The 21,714-nt window shown below is 39.5% G+C and overlaps 1 protein-coding gene across 2 annotated transcripts in view; it reads left to right on the forward strand.

Annotated features, from left to right (window-relative positions):
- The window catches only part of JAZF1 (JAZF zinc finger 1), a 285,803-nt gene that overhangs the window by 120,573 nt on the left and 143,516 nt on the right, over positions 1-21,714 (forward strand). The gene's annotated exons all lie outside the window — the stretch shown is intronic.

The following is a 21,714-nucleotide window of genomic DNA, read 5'->3' on the forward strand; positions in this document are numbered from 1 at the left end:
ATGACCCTTGCAGTCTCTTCTAAACCTATGATTCTAAGATCTCCCACAACTCCACTAGGAGTTCTATGATTGGAACTATGGCAGGATATAAATAGACATCAGACTCTAGCTACTGGGCTTAAAGTCCTTGCTTAGGTAGTCAATTAAAATATGTCTGATATTGGGTCTCTGACGGTCACCAGTACCAGTGCTTCAGAGGAAAGGGTAAGAACCCATTAGTGGATAAATAAGGAATAGTCCGCCCATGGAAAAAGTTTGTAGGAGTGATCTAGAGCAGGGCCAGACATGAAGTGCTTCCTGCAAACAGCCAAACTGATTGCTGCACAATAGCTGCATAAATCTCCTTGGGATTGCAGCTCACTTCCAAATACAAATGCACAACATTTGTTCAAATAGGCTTCTAACTTTTTTTATTTTTCTATCTGCAATAGTGTCTTTTCTCATGGTTGTTTCCTCCACCGGGTGAGTTACTGAACTAGTGGCCTTGTCATTAGAACTTCAGTTCTGCGCTTCACATTTCCCAAGCGAATTCTCACGTTTTGCAAATTGCTGGAAAAAATACTTCCAAAACTTTTGCACTCATTAGAAAACCTGTGGCACACCCAAAGGACAAGCAAAATGTATCTGTAATGCATCCAGGTGGTGGTGGTCATGCTATATCATCTGAGGGGAGGGAGGGGAAAAGACAGCAAAAAGACACCTTCAACTCAAAATGCATTGGTAGAGATGACTGGATTCATGTAATCTCCTTCCGCTATCAGAGCTCACACCCTGAGAGTGGTGGCAGTTCTGTGAATAGGGAAATTCAGGTGGACCACGTAGTCACTTCTCGATAGTATCACAAGGCTGTACAAAACAGATACACAGTGTACATATACACACATAGTAAGAGACAAGCAATGCCCTGAAGAACTTAAAAAGTTGAATAGATGAGGCTGGCAAAGGGTCAGAGGATAGAAAGAATTATTCTTCCCACTTAACTGATGGGAACTAAGGCACAGAGAAATTACTCGACCAAAATCACATAGGAAGGCTGTGGCAGAGCTGTAAATTGAACCCAGAGCTCCTAGGCCCAGTCCAGTGTGTTAACTACAAGGACATCCTTCTCCAGACATCTGTACTTTGCTCTTGAAAATTTGACCCAAAATCGCCTTTGGAATCTTTTTTTTTTAATTGATTTATCTGTATTCTTGTAGTTATTTTAAATAGGAATGAGAAAAGGCGTTTGAGTGGATCAGTAACCAAACTCTCTTACCCAGTGGTATGCTGCCAAAGTTTTAGTCTTAGCCAGTGGTACTTTGCGATGTTACCTGGGTCAAAAAAAAAAAAATACCCAATCAATGTCATCCTCTTCCCACTGCCTTAATGATCCAGTCCTTCGGTCCCACTCCTGGGCCTGAATCTCTTATGAAGCATCTTACAGATACCCCTCTTATTGCTCCCCTATTTGGCAGTTGCTGCTTGCAGGAGCAGTGGTGGCAGGCAGGTTATCCTAGGGCCTCTGGCTATAGGGTGACTGTCCAAGTCGGAAGTGGATCCTTTCTGGTCGTGGACTAAGTTGTCAATTCGGGAAAGGAAAGAAACTACAAACTGACTTAAAAACAGAAAACTAAAGCTAAAAATCAAACCAACTGAAATTCCCATTTATAGGACTCAGTGGCCAGATCTGTTAACAAAGAACTCATAGGAGCTTCTTCCAGGTCATCAATGCTTTCATAACAGGAATGACCAAATTCCATTACCATGTCTGATATCTATTCAGGGGTCTCTATGAAATGAGCTGATAATCTGGCTTTGTTCTAGCTGGACAGTTGTCCAGACTGCAAGTTGAAATCCCTGTTGGTGGTCTCAGTAAAGAGGCCGAGAATCGAATGGACGTAGAGAATAAGCTGTTCTCTTTCCAGCAGACGTCCGTAGTCCCACCGTGTGGCATTGATGGGGAAGCTTGGAGTGCACTGCCAGTATTGTTTTTGTTCTGTGAATAAATCGTAAGGCTTCAGATTCTGCAGCTGTCAGTCTGGTGCATTTCACCAGCACTGAGTTCACTTAAAAGATTTTTTTTTTTAAATTATGTAATGGAAAAGGAGATACATGCGTACACATGTATCAAGAAGGTGTGAAGCAAGAGCAATACCCTACTTGGAGTAGTGAGCCCAGTTTCTGAGCTGATGCAGAGGAAAACCTGTGGTAAGTGGTGGTTGAAGATTTTATGATTCAGCCAAATTGTGGGCCTTGATTTTAACTGCCTGGCATTAATGTGTGTTACCCCTACAGAAAAGTACTATTGCATTTTAAATTAGCGCTTGGCATCAACAGGTTCCAACTAAAGAGTAATCTTTGGATATGTTTCTTTAAAAAAATTAACCTATTAAAATAGTTTTACAAATTATTCTGTTTATTCTTCTGGCTTCTGGACTGGGGCTGGCAAAAGAATCTTGGAACTACATGCAGCTTTTACTGTCTCACAGGGCTTCAGAACTTCTCGTTTTCAGTTCATACCCAAACACTCTGCTACTCTCCCACTCAGAAAGTTTCTTTAAGCTGTTGTTATAGGTCTCTCAGTTCACACTGGCCTCATCACAGTTTTTTACCCCATAGAAGATACTCTTCATCATCATATCAAAATTATGAGAAAGTTGAATGACCCCATAGTGAAAGGCTACAGAGTCACTGTAACACAGAGGTTAGCAGGCATCCGTGTGCTCCCCTTTGCAGGTCAGTAACACTCTCTTCAGAGCAAGAGGTAATCATACCTGTAGCCTTAGTCTTAGGGAAGAATATAAAAGGAATGAAAACTGTGCTTTGAGGTAGGGAAGGAGTAGGTTGCTTCACTTGAGTAGAGGTGCCCAGCAGCATTATGCCTGTAGAGGCAGCCAAAATGCTTAAGGAACAGGATGAACCATGCTCACTGGTGACTTTAATGTCTCATCTCTCCCAAAATTCATATTAGTTTCCTTAAAATAACATGCAAGTTAATCTTTGTGTCAGGACTGTGTGCAAAGAGAGTTCCAAATGAAGCCATTTGGGCATGGTTGCAGTGAATTGTGCTGAAGTTGATACACAGCTCTCTTGACCTGAGAAAAAATTTCATTTTAAAGGAGTGTTGCCAACTTGAATTTTTAAAAATTCATTTAACTTTAAATGTGTTTTGGCAGTGTATTCTTTAAATAGTAGCTTCTGATTTTTCTTTTTTAGTTCTTCAGTAAAGCAACAGATTTAGGATTTAAGATTCCAGAAAGATTATTATAAAGTGACTATATAGTGACTTTTAAATTATTTTTAAAAATTATATCTAGACTTTATGCTTATAATACAGGACTGTACCTCTTTTGATATTGTTGATAGTAATGTCCAAATCAATAAATAGTACCACTGTCATTAGATAGTATCCTTGGGGTTACAAAAGCCCTTCCCCCCCCCCAAAAGTATGTTTCTACTTTATAGAATAGCACTATCTATAAAAAAAATACCCTAAATAACAACTTTGTTGTCTGAATGAATAAGAGTAACTATTATTCAAGAAATATTCATAAAATATCTACAATATGTACAGTACTCTGAAGATTGCCTACTCTGTTTTTCATAATTGCAAATAATTCTTTGAGTTCTTCAGGGTTCTGATGGTTAGTAACTAAAAGCTGAGGTGAAATAATGGGTAATTTAGTGTTTCTGGATCATCCATAATTAAATTGCTACACACCCTGCAAATACAGTGAATTTAACAGTGTTTCTGAAGTTGATCAGAAGTATTTTTTTTAAAGGTTGTACTGAGCTGGGAATGAAGCTTTGTCTGTCAGAAAGCAGAGATCAAAATTAAACAAATATAGCCACATGATGCACAAAAGCCTTTCCAATGGGTGTCTCAAAACTCATGGCTTTGTTTACTCCAGAAGAAAACACTGTACTGTGTAAGACCTGTATTTCCACAGACGTATGATGTAATATCTTTATCTTAATCCTAGTAACATAGGATTTTTTAATCTAATTTCCCACATTCAGATCCAGCTTAATACTATCTTGTTGAGCTGATGCTATGTCTAGATGCATGACATATAGATCCTGTCGAAAAACAAAAGTCTGTAGCCTTTTAAATAGAAGAGAATGCAGCTGTGAAGAACCGTATATTTACACAAAATGTTCTTGACCTGTCAGTGAAACGGTGGATTTCTGTACTGAGGTTTTACGTTCTTTCTGAGAAGTTCTAATACAGTCTTTCTAGAGTCTTTTTACCTGGACAGATTAAGTGACAAAAACCTCAGTGGGATTTGCTCAGTTTGTGCGCCAGTGAAAAATAAACCAAAATGCCTTCCTATGGCTGAGCCATGGATCCAAAAAAAAAAAAAAGCCATTTCAGTTAATGGTGTGTCTAATGCAATGTTTATGTACCAGATCGGTAAAGCTTTTATGTTTCTTCTAATAAATTATAAAAATTAAATGAATACAGGACTTTCAGCTCACGTGATATTACCTTTGATAATTAAGGAAGCGGATATAATTGGTTTTACAGTGTTTCCGTGGAGAAGTTATCCTTCATATTGGTCTAATTGTATGTATTGGTAGTGACGTGTATTTTACACATTTTATAAATTATACGTGGTTGTAATTTAATTTTGTGTAAATTACAATAGGTATTGACTTGATGAGCTGTTCTGTGTTCCGGTTGTATTTCTGTGAGCAAGGTGATCATTGCCATAATGCATATAATGACTTTATAGCACCATCATTTTATTCTCTCTCCTTGGCATTACACTGAGAAATTCTTTCCAGTTTATCCTGAACATAGTATTTAATGGTTGGTCTGGGGGCATTGTGCTCAATGACAGGATTACATATTTCTTCTATAGAGAATACGCTAACCCTCAAAAACCTATATGGTAGTGCTAAAGGACCTTAATGTTAAGTGTAATAGTCTACATATGCTTTAAAACTCTTTTGTTGTTGTTAAAAAGCTTATCCCTAAATATTTCTATTTCCAAGTTATCCTTCAAGCCTTTTTAAAAAATAATAAAACTTTAAAAGTTTGGCTTGGTTTAGTTGAGAATGTTTTGGTTTGGCTTTGGTTAGGTTGTTAGGACTAAAGTAAGTGGCAAAATATTGTTAATAGCCTTCTGTACTGAAGGAGTGGCTTGAAAAACAAATACCTAGAGGAAATGTGGGAGTTAAAATATGAAAATTCAAGCACTTTACAGTACTATTAGATTCAAACTTAAAATCATAAAAGCATGGAAATTCAGAATTATGTTAGCATTTCATTCTTAGCTCAATACACAACAGAGAAAAGGCTGACTCTAAATTCAACTGCTGTGTGCATTGCTGAATCCCTATTTAAAATTGGGTATCAAAATCCTTCACAAAATTGTTTGCACACACATGGAGGCTGGGTTGAGGGCCTCTATGAGTGACAATGTCATACAGCCAGTCACTGGCTAAGTTAGCAGTGTATCCCAGGTCTTCTGACTCTGTCCTATGCTCTGACTGCTGGACCATCCAGAGAAAGCACTCTCATTTGAAAAGTAGAATAATTCAGTTCTTTGTACTTTTGGGTGTTTTCATGTGCTTGTGAGAGTGAAAGTCTAATAGCCTGTCAAATTTCACATGAAAAATGATTTATTTGTCAGTGACTTTATGGAAGGATAAACCATGTCTATAAGAAACATCTAATTATTTTTTCTGCACTTAGAAAATTGAAAACCTGAGTGAGATGAAATAATGTGTCAAATTTGAACCTCATAGATCCCTGAAAAAGTTGACCTGTCATGGAAATGCTGACACAACTTCTGTTCTGGTAGCCCAGTGTTATTGTTCTAAAACTCCAAGCATATTTGTTCCTCCCACAATTGTGCTGAAACTAACTTTCTCCCTTTAAGAAGGTCAACAGTTTTTTAAGGCTAGGATTTTCCAAAGAACCTAAGGAAGTTAGGTGCTCGCATCTTATTTAATTTTGGAGGGATTTGGACACACAGCTCCTTTGGGCTTCTTTGAAAATTTCAGCCTAAACCATTTTCTTCAAGTAAAATTATAGGATGCTTCTCCCCCTTCTCTCCTCCACCCCCAGGTTTAGAATGTTTTAAGTGTTATAATAAAGATGACCACAAGGTGTCGGTATGGTATCAGCACTGGCTGAAAGAAAATTCCCACAATGAACCTGAACCCAGTGACTTTCCTGAGCATAAGGGACTAGTCATTGTCAATGGGGGTTTTTATGTTTATGTTTGATCTTGAGGATCTTCTAAAATAAGATTACATAACTCCTAGTTAAAACATATGTAAGAGGGACCACTGACAATTTAAACCCCTCCACACATTTAAAGAGCAAATGTGTTTACCTGCATTACCAAAAGCACTTTAGAGTGCCAAAACTGAGCACATTTTAGAAAGCTAATTTAATTTTCATCATTTATGCTATTCTACTATCTGCATTTTCCTCAGTTGGTGCAGTGAAGTAGGCTAGTCACTTCATTTTTGTTTCTAGTCACTAGCACTGGTTTCTGTGCACTAGGCAAATGGGCATTGCTTGCTGTGCAGTTTGCAGTGGCTATTTTTTAAATCCAAAACAAAAGCTTTCATTTTTTTAAAACTAAATCATTCACAAAAACCTACACATGCAACATTTTGGAGCTCAAACAGCATGCTATTATCTCTCTAAACTTTCAGTAAGGACCTTATTCATAAGCAGTTTTGTTTTTTTTAATTCCTCTTCTAATTAATAACCTTCAGAGGGATTCAGTCAGATCAGTCTAGGTACTGAAGCTTTCAAGAATAGAATTGCAGCCAGGGTGTGCTAGACATGACAGATAAGAGTTTGTAACATTTTCCTAATGAGGCCTGAACTCCGCCCTCCCCCCAACTCTTCATGTGGAAACCTTATGCAATTTGATATTTTTATGATAATTTTGAGTAGATTTAATGCTGATTGACAGCTCTAGAAACTGAAGTTACCAATTCAGAAAACAACCCACTGCAGTGCAGGTACAATGGTAATGAACACTTCTCTTCTCCACTGGTGAGTCTCGTTGCTGATGTGGTGGGATAAGCTTTCAGAGCATAGAACACCATTCAATCCAGGCTTCTCTGCTGAGAATGCAAATTACTGGGTGCCAGTTTTGATCAAGGTCTGGGGTGGACTCTCCCTGTAAACTCCTGTCCACTAGGAGCTGAACTGAGACCACCGAATCATTTTACATGAGATACCAAAGAGCTTCCAGCTGGTAATGATTTTCAGCTGCCAGTGAGAGAAGCTGGACTTGAACTGGTAACCTAAAAGTGAAATGCTCGATTTCCCATTACAAACCCACAGAGGGGGAGGGAGGGAGAGAGAGAGAGTCTACTTTTTCAAGAACCAGTATTGAAAATGCTTAAATTCTAGAAAACCAACATCATCATTTTTCAAAGACCTGGCTGCCTTTTGTTAAGTACTCTACAAACACAGAGACAGTTCTTGTCCCTTGATTTCCTTGGAGGTATAACAATTTACACCACTTGAAGTTCTGCTCTATAGCAAAAGTTAGTTGCTGCCCCAATGAACGAATATACAAACTTTTAAACAGGTACTGCAGCATATGTATTTTTTAATACAGCCTAACTTAAATCAGTTCTTAATTTCTTTGTTTTCTGACAACTAGGGATTTCTGCTAATATGTAACAGTACAGAATAAATAAACCACAAGAGTTTATATTGGCATCTTTTGCTGCTTAAGAAAAATTAAGACTCGAAATTAAGTCACTGGTATTTATTTATTTATTTTATTATAGCAGTAGACTCAGATCTCCGAAGTTAATGGGCAATTGTGATGACAGATTTGGAGTTGTGTTTAGCCTCACGTCTGACACCGTGGTGGTTGTAGTAAAATATGTAGTCGGGCCTACAAAAGGGTCAGGTCCACTAAAAGATTATTGAAGTACATTCCTCTCTGGCTATGAATGTGAGTAATATGTGTGCAGTGACTGGAAACTTGCATATAGCATGTCTAAGTGACTTTGCTGACCAAACAGGCATTGGCATCCACAGATCCAGCTTGGTTTACACAAAGTTTTCTTTGTTCCCTACCTTCTCATATTACAATCACCATCTTTCTGGATGGGACTTCTCCAGAGTACATCTATACAGTTCCTACATTGGCTGGAGGGGTTGATATGGCATGATGCAAGGCTCTCCTCCCAGGAGCATGCTGAGTTCACAGCACTTCTACCCCCTGCTAGTGAGAAATCAGGACTAGGAATCCAATCTGAGCTTCCCACAAGACCATGCAGAGCACTTACAGTAGGCTAGCCCCCATGTCAACTTTCGCGAGTCAAGAGTAAAATATGCACTAAGTTTTCTTCCAATGCATTGAAGACTTTTTTTTTGTTAGCATATGTGTTTGTGTACAGTAAATAATTTCTGTCATTAAGCTTTCTGTTTTTGATTCAGGGAAGGATGGAGAGATTTAACATGTGAAATATTAGCTGCCTTTAGCAGTTCATTTTACAGTGCTGCAAGCCAAAATTAGAAGTGGCCTGTTTTCAATGACAGATCAAAATTTAGTGCTATGTTGATAGTCCAAAATGAAGATCTCATGACATTGCAAATGAAATATGTACCACTGAAGTTCAGTTTGTGGTTTAGTTGGCCATGGAGTTGGGATATAATTACATTATTTTAACTCCCAGAGATCATTAATATTTTGGGAAATTAAATCCTCAAACATCAGAACTGTCAAGAGGTATATTTTGAACTTTTATTTAAAATTATATTAAGTTTTATTTATTCCAGACTTTTGAGACATTATTAAAACTATGCTAGGACAAGTGTTTGAATAGTTGAGCAATAATAATTAAAAAACCCAAAGCCTATAAATTTTGTATATTTTTTTAATAGGAGGTCCAGCTGTGGTGAAATAATTGCCTGTTTTATGCAAAATTGGCAAGGACCTTCGTTTTTTATTTGTATTTTGTTTAAAATGTCCCAGGAATTTCAGTGTTTGTTACAAAAATTTAAAAATATGTGCAAATTGTTGCAAAATCTGGGTAAATATTCAGGTTAATATTGGGGGATGGGAGGATGAAAAAAAGAAGCAGATAGAGAAAAGTAAGAGTATTGCAAGTAAAAGCGGTTTATGCCGTGGTGTTTCATGAACTGTATGTGACTCACTCCATATGATTTTATAAAAATAAGCTAATGAGTGTGAATATAATGTAACTGGAATGTGCTTCATGCAAAAGGTCTCTTGTAAGGTATCATTGCAAAGCTTGTAATCTACTGAGTGTGGTCATCCTATTTGTATAAATGTATCACTCTTGTATCTGAAACTAGAAATATAAAATATAACTCTGAGAGCCTATTGTATTATGCAAAGTGTGGGCCATAAATGGTGGTTTGGAATCTTGATGGCTCCTATTAACCAGGACAATTGTCTGTAGATGGCTCCGTTTCACTTGTAAGTCTTCCTTTATAGGTGTGTGCTGGCAAGTGGTAATGAAGTCTTACAGTGACATGTGATCATGTCACCTGAACGGGAATCCATCTTTAACCTGGTGCTTTCCATTGAGAAGGAAGGGGTGGGAACCCAGAGAGGGACAATGGATTCCCGCTTTATGCAAAATATATATAAGTGGGTGGAACAGAACAAAGGGAGGAGGTCATCAAGAGAAATCCCCTAGCTACCACTTGAGCTGGAACAAGAGCTGTACCAGGGGAAAGGATTGTGCCCAGACTAGGAAGGTGTCCAGTCTTGAAAGAGATGTTTCAATAAGATTCTACGGGTGAGATTTTATCTGTATTCAGTTTTATTATTGTACTAGACTTAGACTTGCGTGTTTTATTTTATTTTGCTTGGTAATTCACTTTGTTCTGTCTGTTATTACTTGGAACCACTTAAATCCTACTTTCTGTATTTAATAAAATTACTTTTTACTTATTAATTAACCCAGACTATGTATTAATACCTGTGCGGGCGGGGGGAGGGGCAAACAGCTGTGCATATCTCTCTGTCAGTGTTATAGAGGGCGAACAATTTATGAGTTTACCCTGTATAAGTTTTATACAGGGTAAAACAGATTTATTTAGGGTTTGGACCCATTGGGAGTTGGCATCTGAGTGTCAAGGATAGGAACCCTTCCTAAGTTGCTTTCAGTTAAGCTTGCAGTTTGGGGCACGTGGTTCAGACCTTGGGTCTGTGTTGGAGCAGACATGCGTGTCTGGCTCAGGAAGACAGGGTGCTGTAGTCCTAAGCTGGCAAGGAAAGCAGGGGCAGAAGTAGTCGTGGCAGCTCCCAGGGGGTTTCTGTGATCCAACCTGTCACACTGTACATTAACAGAACATACACATGCATCACACACGTGCATATGTGATGTATCTTCCATTATGTTGGCTTACCTTAACAGTCTCACATATACACTTAAACTAATTTATTATTAACATAAACACTAATGTAATGTATTGCATTTGTTTAACAAAATTGGTATTTTCATGTACTTGAGTGATCCAAAATTCAGGTGAAAAATCAGTAAAAATCGAATAAAAGCTTTTATAAAACCTGGAAAACTTTTGGCAAAAATTGTTAAAAACCAGAAATGAATGGCTTTAAAAATTGTTTATTCTAGATTGAGAGTCCTGATACTCATTTTAATAACAATAGTTTGACTTATTCTGTGCTCTGCACTCTTTTATGCTTGATTTGAACAACTAAGAAAAACACAAATGATACGTGGCAAGAAATCTGTAAATCAAGGATAGAGATGGTCAAAGTTATATGAAAACCATTTTTGGCCCCTGTTTTCCCTCTGGCTCTGCTTGGGTAGACCCCCATTGAATTATGTGGGGTTCTGCAAGGGTGCAGGGGTCTACCCACACAAATTCGTTGGCAGGACTGGGCTTTGTTTGGGCAGGGCCAACTGTCCAGTGGTAGCAGAACAACCTGCCAAAAACACCAGTGCCCAAAACTGACGCTTTGTGTCTGTAAGATGGAAAGATACTTGGGCAGGGATCTCAAACTCAAATGACCACGAGGGCCACATGAGGACTAGTACATTGGCCTGAGGGCCGCACCACTGACCAACCCCCCCCCACCCCGCTGCCCTGGCCCTGCGCCCACTCCACCCCTTCTGTGAGGCCCCACCCCTGCCCCACCTATTCCCACCCCTTCCCTGCCCCCATTCCAACCCCTTCCCTGTTTTCTTTGCTTATCTTTTGGGAAGGTAATGAGAGTAGCTCTCCTTTATTTTTATTTTTTTAAAATACTTCTCAGTGACATCCTGTAAGGATAAAATTTCTTGGGGTTAAGTTAATATGTGAAGTTTGGTGATTTTAATAAAAGTAGTTTCCTGCCATACCTATACAAAAATACAGTTGTGGAGTTTGATGCGAGTCCCCGATATAATCTGATATTTAGATGATTGCTCATTAGATTTAAACCTTTTGAACTCTATATAACTGAATTGGTTTAACCTGTATTTGGCTTTTTTTTTTTAATAAAGTTCCATCAGTTTCATTTTTCTCTTCTTCTGTAAGGACCTTTCCAACACTCTGCAGGTCTCTTGTCTGTTGACTTGATTAATGAATATTTTACCCACTCATAGTAACCATTAATTATTGCCTTGTGATACAGTAATAATTATTGCTTTCAAATAAAAACTAATTAACATAAGTGGAAAATCATCATAGCATATGAAGTGCGCTTGCAGCTAGCTACATCTAAAAGATCATGAGCCATCAGTATGTGACATATGTATATTTGCAGCTAGTTACCAACAATTACCTTTTATTTGTGTGTAAAGTAGTAAGTATCCACCTTGCAGTATCCTATTATTATAATCTCAGACATGAGATGGTGGGAATATTACTAGGGGGTTGTAGTCATAACATATAGTCTTATCTTAACAAATCACAATCACCCCCTGCTATTTTATTAAAGCTTATTTTCCTATGTATTTTACTTATCATAGGTTTTTTTTTTCTTTCTATAAATGAAAGGTGACTCAAGCCCAATGAGTGTAAACTGGTGCAAATCAAGAGTAAGTAAAGTGGAGTTATTGTACACCTGTGCAGAACCAATGTCCACTATATATATAAAGTTTGTGGACCTTATTAGACATAGGGATTTTCTTCATGATTTGTGTTCTTTTCCATTTATCTAAGGTGTATGTGCATGCATGTAATTTGTGTATGTATTTATACAGAAAAGTGTATGTGTGTGTATTTATATATATGCACTTGCATACATATCACCTATCACCATTGTATCTAGATGCTAAGATGTAATAAAAAGAGGGGTGGACTAATCCAAATTAAAGTGACCAACTGCTATTAAATTCTGATAACTCAAATCCTACTATTCAAATTTCTTACAAATATAGAAACAAATCAGTAGCATGATCCCCTGTCCATTAACTCATGGTTAATGACTGTCACATGCGGAAAGGGATCTGGGGGTCACAGTGGACCAACAGCTAAATATGAGTCAACAGTGTAACGCTGTTGCAAAAAAAGCGAACATCATTCTGGGATGTATTAGCAGGGGTGTTGTAAGCAAGACATGAGAAGTAATTCTTCCACTCTACTCCACTCTGATTAGGCCTCAACTGGAGTATTGTGTCCAGTTCTGGGCACCACATTTCAGGAAGAATGTGGACAAATTGGAGAAAGTCCTGAGAAGAGCAACAAAAATTATTAAAGGTCTAGAAAACATGACCTATAAGGGAAGATTGAAAAAATTGGGTTTGTTAAGTCTGGAAAAGAGAAGACTGAGAGGGGACATGCTAGCAGTTTTCGGTATGTAAAAGGTTGCTCCAAGGAGGAGGAAGAAAAATTGTTTTTCTTAACCTCTGAGGATAGGACAAGAAGCAATTGGCTTAAATTGCAGCAAGGGAGGTTTAGGTTGGACATTAGGAAAAAATTCCTAATTGTCAGCGTTAAGCACTGGAATAAATTTGCCTAGGGAGGTTGTGGAATATCCATCATTGGAGATTTAAGAGCACGTTAGACAAATACCTGGCAGGGATGGTCTAGATCAGGGATCGGCAACCTTTGGCACACGTCCCGTCAGGAAAATCCGCTGGCAGGCTGGGACGGTTTGTTTACCTGCAGCGTCCGCAGGTTCGGCTGATTGCAGCTCCCACTGACTGCGGTTAGCTGTTCCAAGCCAATGTGGGCTGCGGGAAGCAGCGCGGGCTGAGGGATATGCTGACTGCTGCTTCCCGCAGCCCCCATTGGCCTGGAACGGTGAACCGCAGCCAATGGGAGCTGCCATCGGCCAAACCTGCAGACGCTGCAGGTAAACACACCATCCCGGCCCGCCAGCAGATTTCCCTGACGGCCACGTGCCAAAGGTTGCCAATACCTGGTCTAAATAACTAGTCCTGCCACGAGTGCAGGGGACTGGACTAGATGACCTCTCAAAGTCCCTTCCAGTTCTATCATTCTGTGGTTATCCAAGCATATTTGTTACAGCCTAAGTTCAAATAATGACATTCTACTGTACTTCAAGATATGAATTAACCCCCAAAGGTTTTTGTGTTATGGGAGGGAAAGTCCTTTTAATTTGTAAATAGGAAATAAAGAACTCTTTTCATGGCAGTAGAACCCACAGTTATAGGACCAGAAAATGACAGGAGAGTGCATTTTTAAAGCAAACAAATTAAGATGTGACTGAGCTGATAAATGTTTGGGTTGACTCCCACTGTCTTGCCCTTGTTTGTATGTAGTGTTCTTCATATATAATAGACAGTGCTGGAAAGTTATGCACACTCTCATTTTTCACTTTAATTGCCTGTTTGAAGATAACATGACAGCTCCAAAGGTTACTTTTAGTTACATTGTTCATACCCAAGGAGCAATACGACCAATTATTAGCTTGCAATAATTAAGCTAAAAGCATGATCTTGAAAGATTTAAAATGATCATAAAATCCATAATTTTACCTGATGATTTTTTTCATAGTATGTCCAAGCGTTGTCAGCACTTTAGAATCACTGCGATGTTTCCGATGTCTGATTTTAGTATGTATTTTCACAAATAAATCAAATAGATGTTAACGGATAAAAGATTCCGTTTTGTTTTTTTTCTTTTATTCTGTTTTTATGTACAAAAATCAGAAAATGCCAAGTGAGCTGGTCAATTCTGTTGCTGAGCCACCAGTAAGCATGGAATCGTTAATAAGGATTTTGTATTATATTAGCATCTAGAGCAGGGGTGGCCAATCTGTGGCTCTGGAGCCACATGCGGCTCTTCAGAAGTTAATGTGCGGCTCCTTGTACAGGCACCGACTGTGGGGCTGGAGCTACAGGTGCCAACTTTCCAATGTGCCGGGGGTTGCTCACTGCTCAGCCCCTGGCTCTGCCATAGACCTTGCCCCCACTCCACCCCTTCCCACCCCTCCCCTGAGCCTGCCGTGCTCTTGCTTCTCCCCCTCCCAGAGCCTCCTGCAAGCCATGAAACAGTTGATCAGGAGGTGTGGGGAGGGCTGCCAATGGGTGGGAGGCACGGGGGGTGGGGAGCTGATGGGGGCTGGTGACGTATTACTGTGGCTCTTTAGCAATGTACACTGGTAAATTCTGGCTCCTTCTCAGGCTCAGGTTGGCCACCCCTGATCTAGAGGCTTCAGTCAGAGCTCTATTGTGCTGGGGTCTGCAGAAACATAGTAAGAACATGTCTGAATGGGGACACTCTGGTAAGTTAAGATGAATTAACTGAAGCTGCGAAGGTAACATAGATTTAGTTAAAGGCTTAAGCACATTAAATCCCTACCTCGATGTTTTCATTCAAAAGTAAAGTGGCCTCGGTTTGAGATTGTGGGCTGGTCTACACTTAAAATGTAGGGGCACCAAAAAATCCACATCCCTGCCCACTGTAGCTATGCCGATTTAACCCCTAGTGTAGGTGCAGTTAGGTCTACAGAAGCTGCCATCACTTGGAGAGGTGGTGTTCCTACAGCAACAGAAAAACCACTTCTGTTGCTGAAGGCTGTTTCTACGCTATGGAGTTACGCTGGCATAGCTACAGTGGTGTGGTTATGCCACTATAGTTCCCATACTGAAGATATGGGTTAAGCTGAAGCCAACTAAAGCCACTTAGTTCAAAATGAGAGCGTCCATATGGGAGCTAAATGGGCTTTAACTAATATATTTTAACTTTTTACACATTTAGTTAATTCATCTTAAATTTCCATGTAGAGAGGCCTTAGCCAGTCCCGGCCGAAGAGCTTACAGTGGAAATAAAAAAAGACAGGAAAAGGGAGGGAGATTGTATTGTTCATTAATTATGCTGTTGATATAAGAATGGATCAAGGTTTGCCTCTACTTACGTTCACTGAATTGACATATACCTTTGCAGCATCCATCAAAAAATGATATAATTTTCCATGACACAACAGGAAAGGGTTCTTGTTTCTCAGATGTTGTCACTGTATAAAAAATGTTGACTTTTATTTTGAGCTAAAATATATATATATATATATTTTTGACATACATTAGTTGAAGTAAGCTAGTATTTAGGGAAGCGTAGCTATAATTAATGAGCTGAGCTGAGCTGATTTATATCAGCCAGTTTTTAAGGTGAAGTGAAATACCAAGTTAAATACAACACAGACACTCGAAGCTGATGCTGGATGGTGTGTAGGTGGTAATATGTGCATGAATGTTCTTCAAATGAAGTTAATGGGGAATTTGGAGACCTTTGAGAACCTATAATAGTATGTTGTGCATTGGTTTTGATTTTATGTTAAGGAGTTGATTTTCATAAGTCCCTAAGTGACCTAGGAGCACAGGTCCCACTGAAAGTCAATGTTCCCGTTATTTAGGTATTTTTGAAAATATCACCCAGGATTTTTATTTTTTTTTTAAATATTGGGGAAATGTCCACATTCTCTACGATTTATTAGAAACAGAGAAATAGTTATTCTAAAAATCCTGAAAATATTTTGTGATTCTGTTGTTGTGAATTTAGTGCTCATGTAATGGGATGGAATGATAAGACTCAGCTTTAAAACTTAATATTAGGGGCCAAAATTAGTGGCCTGATTTTTTTTTTTTTCAGAGACACGCAGTAGATGCAACTCCACTGAAGTCCATAAGAGTTACAGATGATATGAACCTTTGAAAATTGGGCAACTTACTTTGCATCTGAATATGGATTTATGTGCCACACTACAGGCACCCAACTTTGATGATCTTTGCTTAAAGTTCTCTGCTAATGCAAAACTGGTGCAATATAGGCCCTGGCAGTGCAAGCTTTCTCACCACTGGTCTGATAGCACACTCACCGCTGCTCTGGAAAGACTGCCTCTACGAAGTGAAAGAATAGTTCAGTCTTCACCCCATTCAGCCATTGGTCTTTCTTCTGAAACTATTGCAAATAGTACTAGTAATAGTTTTGTAATAAGGACACCTGATCACCAGGAACTGGATTAAGACTATCAACTCATTTTAAAGGCCTCTTAAAAAGTTTTCAGGTATCAACCTAGGCTGGATTTGAACCTGGGATCTAGAGGTGAAAGACTCTGGCTCAGTGGACTGCTATTATTCAGTTCGCTGCCAACAATTGTGCCTGATTCTTTACTGTTGTGTTTAGAAAGGAATGCAAAGTGGGTGTAAAATGCCACCATTGTAATTTAGGTAGTGTTTTTCACCCCTCTTACATCAGTGTCAATAACTACATAAGGTGAAAAAGACTGTGGAGAATAAAGCCAGTTGTCACTGTGGCTTATTTTTTTAGATTTTTTTAATAAGCTTTATTAAATTTTCTTATAAAAACCGTCTGATCTTTATCGAGTGTATACCTGATTCAAAACTGACTCTGTATTTAAGCATAGTAAATTGACATAAAATTAGTAACTATAATAGTGTGTGTTTTATGCTAACATGTTTGTGTGAAAGAAAAGGATATAATTGGCATTAGTGAAAATTATATTTAGTCAGTGTGGCAGGGTGAGCTTTTGGGTTTTCGTTTGTTTCACTTATTGAAACAAAGTTGCTTCCTGAGTTTTAAAAGAAGACTGTAGAGTGTGTTTGTGTGCAAGATGTTAAGAGTTGGAAGGATGTTACATTCTAACATCAGAACTTGGTGCTGCAGTCAGTGATTCATTTTTTATAACATGCTCCACTGATAAAGGTTGGCTTCCTACAACAGCCAAATAAAGATGGTGCAGTATCGTTATTTATAGTTTTGGAAGACCAGATTAGTGAAGTGCTGACACTTCTTGTCTCCTTGCCAGTTTAAAACATGCCATATTGGCATGAAAAATGTAAGTGTTTACATCCTATTATTTACCGAAGTTGACCATATCATGACTGTTTTAGTCAATGTTCAAGTTTTAACAGTGGCATAACCAAACAAAGCAGAGTAGCATCTGGGTAGCTGTATGTTTTGTTTTATTTTAATTAGCATTATGTTCTATCTCTTATAGCAAAGCTGTGTACAGGCAGAGTAACAATGCAATATGAAGGGAAGGGAAGAAGTTCCCTTGTTAGAACGCTTCATTAGAAAACCTAGTACTGTAGGGGGGATGTGTGTGAGAGAGAACTGTAGGGTAAAGAGCTGTGCTACAAAAACTGCTTATTGCTGCTTTCCAGATGCTATAAAATGTATTCAGTGTTGCATATTGCATTGTGTGAGAGAGAAGAAATAATGAAGGTGGCTTGTATATTTTGCAGTTGGGAAGTGAAGCTTTGTTCTACTGGATCTAAAGAGCTTCACTATATAATTAAGGAAAGCAGTAAAATAGTGAGTCATTAGTACCACACTAATAACTCAGGAAGCAAGTGGTTAAAGTGATAACTTGTGCAGGACCAACAACCGATCAATTCCTGCAGCTTTTTGTGTACACTGATTTGTGAATGCTTGCAGTGGGATATATTGAAGATTCATCATCTGCAAATACATTTAATTTTATAGGTGTCCCATCGAAAACTGTTTAGGCAACTTTGTACTAAGATTACTAGCCTACAAGTACTTAAGGAAACATTGGCTGAGCATTTTTATATATTTATTTTGTAAGAGACTTATATTTCTTCTTGAGATACACAGATCTGTTCTATCATTTGAGTGCATGTAATATTTTCCTTGTCACACCACCAGTACAACCTATACAGTGTCGCAAACACAGGTATCAGAACTATTAATTTAACTTTGGGCAATATATATGTTGGTTATTCAAATGGATGATATTTAGAAAACAATGTGAAATGTCTGTGTGAATGCCTTTGGGAAAAGAGAGTGAAAGAGAGCAGGGGACTTGGAGTCAGGGTTTATGGCTTTGGTGTCAAGCACTGCCACTAACTTGCTCTTTAATCTTGAGTAAGACAATTAATCTCTTTGTACTTCAGTTTACCCAACAGTAAAATGGGTATAATAATTCACAGCTGACATAGGTAAAAAATAGTTTTAACTAATAATTACTAATAAATAATAGCATGCATTCATTATATACCCCAAAGTTGCTAGTGCCATCCAGAAAAATAAAATAGACACTACCTGTAGTTAAAGCAGGGCACAATAAGAAAGAGCACACTAAAAGGTCATAGGGAATAGGAGAAGTAACTACAAGGGTTAGTGGAGTAAAAATTCATGGGATACCTTCGGTTTGTCATGTGCAAATGTTGATTTGTGTTTATACACATCTATATAATTTTTTTTTATTTTATCTCATTCAATAACTGCATTGACAATTTTAGGGGGGAATGAGAAATTGGTGGGATGGAAGTGGGAGCAGAGAAAGGGAGATAAAGAAATGAAAATGAGATGTGTGAAGGGAGCAAGCATGAGGGGAAGGGATGTTGAGGGGAAAGGGTACTGGCATGGCCATGGAGAGGAAGTCAGGGGTAAGGAATGACGAAATAGCTAATAGGGTTCAAGACTATGGGCTTGTCTTCACTACCAGGGTAAGTCCACCTAAGTTATGCTACTCCAGCTACATGAATAATGTAGCTGGAGTTGACGTAGCTTAGGTCGACTTACCCCCGTGTCTTCAGGCCTGAGGCCCCCCATACACACACCCTGCAGGGCCCCAGAATAGCTAGGGATGGCTCTGGAGGCAGGGTAGGTTTTTTCTCAGGTCAGGGACCTGGTGAGGTAGATAAGGAGGTTAGGTCAAGATGTTGCACTTAGTGGATATCAAGTGTGGCAGGTATCCTTTGTGGCTACTTGTTACAGAGGAATACAGTTCCCTGATAAACAGGAGTTGGAAGTGGATTTAGGGGAGGCATCCCCTAAGAAAGCTGGAAGAAGGGGGTTGGGGTTCCTCCCTCCCTGTTTTCCCATCCCTCTGAACTTACATACAAGGGGAGAACGGTGAGGTCTCAGCAATGGGCTGGCTGTCATAGGCTTCAACTTTCCCCTGGGTGCTCAACCCCCCCACCCATCTCCAGCCCCACTCTACCCCTTCCATGATGCCCCACCCCTGTCCTGCCTCTTCCCACCCCTGCCCCGCCCCCATTACAACCCCTTTCCCAAAGTCCCCATCCTAACTCCGCCCCCTCCCTGCCACTATTCCAACTCCTTCCCCAAGTGCACCACATTCCCGCTCCTCCCCCTTCCTCCCGGAGCATGCTAATGCCACCAAACAGCTGTTTAGCGGCAGCCTGGCGGGAAATGCTGGGAGGTAGGCGGAGGAGCGGGGATGCAGCACGCTCAGGGGAGGAAAAGGAGGAGGAGGGGTGAGGGGAGCTTGGCTGCCAGTGGGTGCAGAGCACCCACTAATTTTTCCCCGTGGGTGCTCCAGCCCCAGAGCACCCATGGAGTCAGTGCCTATGCTGGCTGTGCCCAGGTTGGGAAAGGAGAGGGCGGATGGCAGCCCTCCCCCAAATAAATGGAAGCAATTAAGAAAAAAATTATGACCTGCACCATATGATTTATTGCCGAGTATTCCGCAGATATGTTAAGTGAATAAAGTTGCAGCTTAATTAAACTACTCCCATTGTGTCTTGTCTTGTCTTCCTGTATGGCTGGAACAAAAGCAGGAGTAGTGAGAGAATAGTTAGTTGTAGTCTTGCAGAATCAAGTATGTGAAGCTGGAATGAAAGCTGTTCGGAGGAGTGAAACCGAGAAGAAATTATCCAAAAGGTCAGAAGACAGCAGCAACTGCTTCTGTTGGTCCCACAGCTTCACCCTCCTATGCAGGTTTCAGAGTAACAGCCGTGTTAGTCCGTATTTGCAAAAAGAAAAGGAGTACTTGTGGCACCTTAGCGACTAACCAATTTATTTGAGCATAAGCTTTTGTGAGCTACAGCTCACTTCATCGGATGCATACTGTGGAAAGTACAGAAGACGTTTTTATACGCACAAACCATGAAAAAATGGGTGATTATCACTACAAAAGGTTTTCTCTCCCCCACCCCACTCTCCTGCTGGTAATAGCTTATGTAAAGTGATCACTCTGTTTACAATGTGTATGATAATCAAGGTGGGCCATTTCCAGCACAAATCCAGGTTTTCTCCGCTCCCCCCCCCCCCCCAAACACACACACAAACCCATTCTCCTGTTGGTAATAGCTTATCTAAAGTGATGACTCTCTTTACAATGTGTATGATGATCAAGGTGGGCCATTTCCAGCACAAATCCAGGGTTTAACAAGAATGTCTGGGGGGAGGGGGTTGGAAAAAACTAGGGGAAATAGGTGAGCTTTAAAGCTCCACCCCAAAAGCCAATGAATAATTGTGCTTTGAGAGTATGATAAGAGCAAGTAAGGTACATTATTATAGGGAAAAATAAATATTTAGAAAAGCAAATGTGGTTTTCATTAGTCTAGTGGAAAACATTTTTGGAACTTTAAATTTGAAAGTGAATTTCAGCTTGAGCATATGTACTACCCTTTTATGTTTTCTTTCTGCATACATTCAAGGTCTCAAGCTTTAGAAGTGCAAATGCAAAAGCAGTTTTTAAAGTAATTACAAATTGCACAATATATATTTGCTTTTTTGGTGAGTTATGTATGTCATCCAACCAGAGAACAGAAGGAATACCTCATGACTTGTATAGCTGTCCAACACAGCACTATGTGTGAAGTGTAATTACCAAATGATTAGCAAACCAAAAATCATTCACTGAAGACATTTTGTAATCAGTTTGAATACTAGAACATGAGACCTTTGCTACCTGTTCCTGGACAATTTGTGAATATAATCTCTGTGTAGCTTGAAAGCTTGTCTGTTTCGCTACCAGAAGTTGGTCCAGTAGAAGATGCTACAAACAGTGATCTGAGGGTTCAGTTTTGATCTGTCCTGCGCGCAGATGCTAGGTAAACAGTTTCCCACACTCTGTTCTGACATATCAAGATGAACGTCATGTGGTCTTCCTTATCTTCCGTCAGTGCTAGGGGGAGCTGCTCCGATAAAGCAAATAGGTGGTGGACACTCCACTATAAAGTTTTTCCTTTAGCCCCTCTCTCCCACGTATACATGTGACTCAAACCAGCCCCAAAGTTGCCTCATTCAGACACAGAAACTGTTCATTGTTGATGAAGGTTAATCCAAGTTAAGAACTGGATTAGGGAAGCTTCAGTCATTTAGCCACAGATGACTAAACTTGGGTTGAAGCAGTTTTAGGATGACCCCGACGGGGGATAATGCTCTGCAGACATTCTGCATGAAGGCAGTCCCATGGTAGACCTTGAACCACAAAGATGTAAATCTAACAGAGTTCATCATGATGCAGATTGTGTGCTTGGCTTGCTAAATGAATGGAGGTCTCACAGTAATGCAAAGGAACATAAAAGAGATCTTTTTGTGTTTGAGCCTGCCATTCC

Source organism: Lepidochelys kempii, chromosome 2 (genome assembly GCF_965140265.1).
Source record: "Lepidochelys kempii isolate rLepKem1 chromosome 2, rLepKem1.hap2, whole genome shotgun sequence".
In the NCBI taxonomy this organism is placed as follows: Eukaryota; Metazoa; Chordata; order Testudines; family Cheloniidae; genus Lepidochelys; species Lepidochelys kempii.